The sequence below is a fragment of the Platalea leucorodia genome (assembly GCF_965183815.1).
Source record: "Platalea leucorodia genome assembly, chromosome: 2".
Classification (NCBI taxonomy): Eukaryota; Metazoa; Chordata; class Aves; order Pelecaniformes; family Threskiornithidae; genus Platalea; species Platalea leucorodia.
The window spans coordinates 32,773,923-32,778,559 of NC_138824.1; positions in this window are offsets into that span (position 1 = coordinate 32,773,923).

Sequence of the window (4,637 nt, forward strand, 5' to 3'; positions counted from 1 at the left end):
ACAACTCCATGGTTTCATCAAATCAGATCAATGTCTGCCTCAGCCCTTGGGCTCTTCTGCAGAAAAGCATCACCTGGAAATCTGACAGTGGGGCTATCTGAGCAAAACCTTGTGTGCTGTGGGTTTGATAAAGGATTTGAAGTACTTCAGGGCATTACCTTGGCCTCTGAGAGGCAGAATGGGAAGTTCTGTAGCCTCCTGGTAGGGGCTGCAAAATATTCAAAGTATTGGAAAGCAATATAAAAATCACCAAACTTCAGACCCACTGGCAATACAGAAACTTAATGTTTCTGGCCAGCCTCTGATCAGACAGTCATTAGATGGTGGCTCCAGAAGCACAGATTCCTCCCCACCACCTTGCCACTGGCCAGTTTTGGGAAACCTGTCTCCCCTCTCTCTGCCTCCCTCTCCTCCCAGGCACATTTTGTCTCGTCTCCGCTGACTCTAGGTTCTCCTGGGTACAGGCCCTCTCTTACCCATCTTAATACAGCCTCCAAAACCGCACTGATTGTGGCTTCTTGGTGCTACTTATTATAAATGAGTCAGAGAAAACAGGGCTAGAAGAGACCTTGAGAGGTCACCTGACCCATCTGCCTGTTCCATAGTCGATCAACAGAGTCAGACACTGATCTGATCTGTGCTGGACCTCTGTCGTCTCCTGCTCTGGCACCATGGTGGAGGCTGCACAATTTTCCCTGATAAGCTATTCCATGGCTGCACTATCATCTTTACCATGAGAAAGCTTTCCCTAGTACCTAAGCAAAATCTCTCTTTTGATGATTTAAGCCCCTTCCATTTTGTCCTTCTCCTAGCAAGAGATATTTATTCTGTTTGAAAACTGGTACCATATGCATACCACCACCACCTTCACCACTACCTTGGTCATTTCTTCCATAGACTAAACAATCCCAGAGATTTCCTTCACAGGTATCAGTGCCAAAAGCAGCAAAGTCTTGACAATAACTTTAGTCCCACCAAGGGGAACCTTTGAATATCTATACAAGTAGTCAGTGAATTACCTAACAGCAGAATACCCACCCTGGCAAGCAGAAGTGACTAAACACGTCACTTCCACGCACTTGCTGATATCCACCACTGTCTGGCTCCGCATACGCCTGAAACCCAAAGTGAAACTCAGCCACTCAGACCTCACAGATGTATGCAAATCTGCTGGCTTCGTGCTGCTTTGCTTAGCGGCAGTTGGATGTGGGCGTGATGGCTGGCTAGGAAAGGTGAGGGAACAGCAGCCGCTTTGCATCTGGACAGGGAGAGGCTATCCTCAATGACCCTGTCAATTGAGTTGCCTTGGGCCAGCCGGCAGGGATGGGATGGGATGGGATGGGATGGGATGGGATGGGATGGGATGGGATGGAAGCAAGCCTGAAGGGCAAGAAAGTAGCAACATGAGGAGGAACATACAACTGGAAAACTGTGGGAAGAAGTGCAAGACGTCTGTGCAGGCCATCGGATTGTGAAGAAAAGTGAGGACTGTCCTGGTTTCCTAACTTAGCTGAGGTGCTTGGCTGGACAAAGGGCTCCATTTCACTCCTTTCCCCAGTGTGCATGCTGCCTATGCTGCCTTTTTGCTCCTGCTCCTGCTCTGAAGCAGCAACGGAGGCGTGGTGCATCATGCTTGTGACAGTTCTCAGTGACTTCCCTCTCCTGCCTTCCTTGACAGCGTAGACTCAGTGCTCAGTGAGGGCTTGGGAGAAATTAGGAACGAAGTAAAACAGTCCTGTTGCCAAGTCAGGGGAAACAAAGTCAAAGAAAGATTGACATAACATTCAAAGAGTGCCTAAATGGCATCATTAAAATGTCCTTCTTTACCTTATTCCAAGATCCAGGAGCTGCAAGACACTGTGTAGAATTTGAGAAAATTTTAAGTGACTAATGGTCAGCATATTAATTCACAATTACAGATAGGCATCAGACCCAATAAACAGCAAGCTTTGAAAAGGCCAGGTCATCTCCGGAACACCAATAGCATCCAAAGGGATCTTGGGGCTCAGGACACACAGCAAACTACCTGCAGGAATGTCTCCCCCTCTCTTAGATAATTTCAGGACAGTATGGTTAGCCACTGGCCAGCAGCACATAAAATCAAAATGTTCTGAGCTGATGTGCAAGGCACACCCCTTTTTACTGACATTTACTCTCTCCCTTATCCTGAATACACCATGTAAGACCTGAAATATCCTTAGTATATCCACCACAAGTTCAAATAGAAAGTCCTTTTACTGTCCACATTTTGTAGTTCTTATCTAAGCATTATATCTAACACAGCTAGGACAAAACTGCTCTGTGGAAATCATGTGCTAAGCAGAAGTCCCTGCTGATGAGCAGTTTATGAGCGTCTGATTTCTTTCAGAGCCATGACCACTTCTGACCTTTTCTCCATGTGACTTTAGGTTACACTGCTTTCTCAGGTTAAAAAATCTGCACTATCAGAGAAACTCCAGATGGAAGGTTGTTTGTTTTCACCTTCCTCTGAATGCCCTGTCAAGCAATTTGCTGCTACTCAAAATCCAGACAAACAAGATAACCGCACGCGCAAATCCTGTTTGTGCTGTTGGGTTTCTTCACTCTAAATATAGCTGGGAGGAGGAGCCCTGACCGATAACACAGTGGAGTCCTCTGCTTATCTGCACCACGGCCATGGCACCTGCAGGGGCAATAAGCAATTTTCCTTGAGTTATTCCACCAGACTCAGATTTTAGGGGTATAAAAGCTGAGCAAACAGTCAAAAACGTTGCTTGTGCTTCTCTTGCAGTCAATGGAAAGAGGGAGGGACTCCACAAGCATGATTCATCCCACCTCTCTTAGGCGCCTTTTTAAGGATGAGGTGACTCACTCTAGGAGGTGCCTTCCCCTTCGGTGACAGGCCTGGCTGCTCCTCCCATGGCAGGGAGACTTTCCATCTCTCCTGCTGGCTGAAGGCTGATGGAGCCACACTCTTTCGCTGCAAATTCTCATCTCACTCACTCTATTTTAAACCTGGAACCACTCCATGAAAATTAAAGGCTTGTTTTCATGGGGGTCTTCCAGCTGCTTAACACAAACCCTCTGTCAACTGTCTGGTGAAGCTGGGTTTACAGCAGCCTGGCTCCAGCTGAGCAGACTGTCCAGCCTGACGTGGTAAAGTGATTCACACTAGTGTAGCATTCACCAAGTGGGCCAAGTTCTCCACAACTTCTTGTTTTTCATAGCTTTTTTTCCATAGCATGAAGTGTCCCCTTGGGAAGCTCATACTTCTGGTGTCTCAAGAAGTTTGGGCATGAGCATGTGTTGGCTTTGAAATCCCTCAGTGGCTCAACTCCTCAATAGAGATCAATAGTGAAAGAGGGGTTTGGGTGGGGTTTTGTTGTTGTTTTGTTTTTTTTTTTGGTTGGTTGGTTAGTTTAGGGGTTTTTGATTTTTTTTTCACTTGCACTCCATACTTTGACTCTGTCCCAGCAAGGGGAAAACCAACTAGAGGTGGCTGAATTTTCAAGGCTCTCTGTGTCTCCAGAGAATATTTCCATGTAATCCCAAAGCCATGCAAACAGGCCAACTGTGCAAGAATGGAAATCCTGTTCAGGGCTCAGCTAGGCTCTTTCTGTAATGTCCTCTCTGGGAGATCTTGGAAGAGATTGTCACAATGGCCAGATTTTTGTCTTTTAACAAACATGCCATATCTTGGCTCCATTTCCTCTGTTGCTTATCACTATTTTGTTAGCTTGAAGATAACTTCCAGGAGATCTGCTCTCACCTTAAAGTCTGATCAAAGCAAATTCCCTGTTTTTTAAGAAGTTATAGGGGGAAAGGGTGGGTGTCTTTTTGTCTGGCAACAGTTTATTTTAATCTGACTGTTTTCTCCTTTTGTAATCCATAAGCACTCATGTTTTTAGAAGGCTTGCCAGTTACGATAGGTTTCCTTGACGTTACTGTAACAGACAAGGCTAAACACAGCTGTCTGGTGCCTGCAATCCTTAGGAGTCCTGCAGGACCCGAGTCAGTAAAAATAAACTGAACTTTAGACATACTCAAGCCAAGGGCTTTTTCAGCCAAATGCTTTGTAAATAAGCAAAAAGTCAAAGTAGATATGGGGGACAAATTTGTATCTGGGTCACTCCAGTAGCTTCACTGGCACTCTGCTCAGCATTAATTTGCTGCAGTTTGTCCTCTACAGAAATCCTTGTGCTAGGAACAGGCAGTACGTAAATCAGAAACCAAGGCTCAACTCCTCAACATTTATGTTCATGAAAATGAATAGAGAAGAACTACTAATAGAGACAGCATGCATCTAAGTGCCAATATAATACTGCATTTGATGAGTTTTCATTAACTGCTGGAGCTGAAACAAACATTTCAGGATAATACGTGCCAAAACACTTTGAAATATTCAGAAAGCATATGAAGATTAATGCTTGTGAGAAGGTGATAGACACCATCCCACATCATCTTTGATTTTCAGTCTGCATTTTGATTGTTCATCCAATTTTTAGAGTAGGAGGATTCAGCACAACTCAGTCATAGGCTGGAAGGGCATCCCAGACATTGATTATTATCCCAGCACGACACCAATGGAAAGTGTATCCAAAACTCCAGCAAGTCAAAATGCCCTTCTTCTCCTCATGGCTAGGTTATAGTGAGTTGTT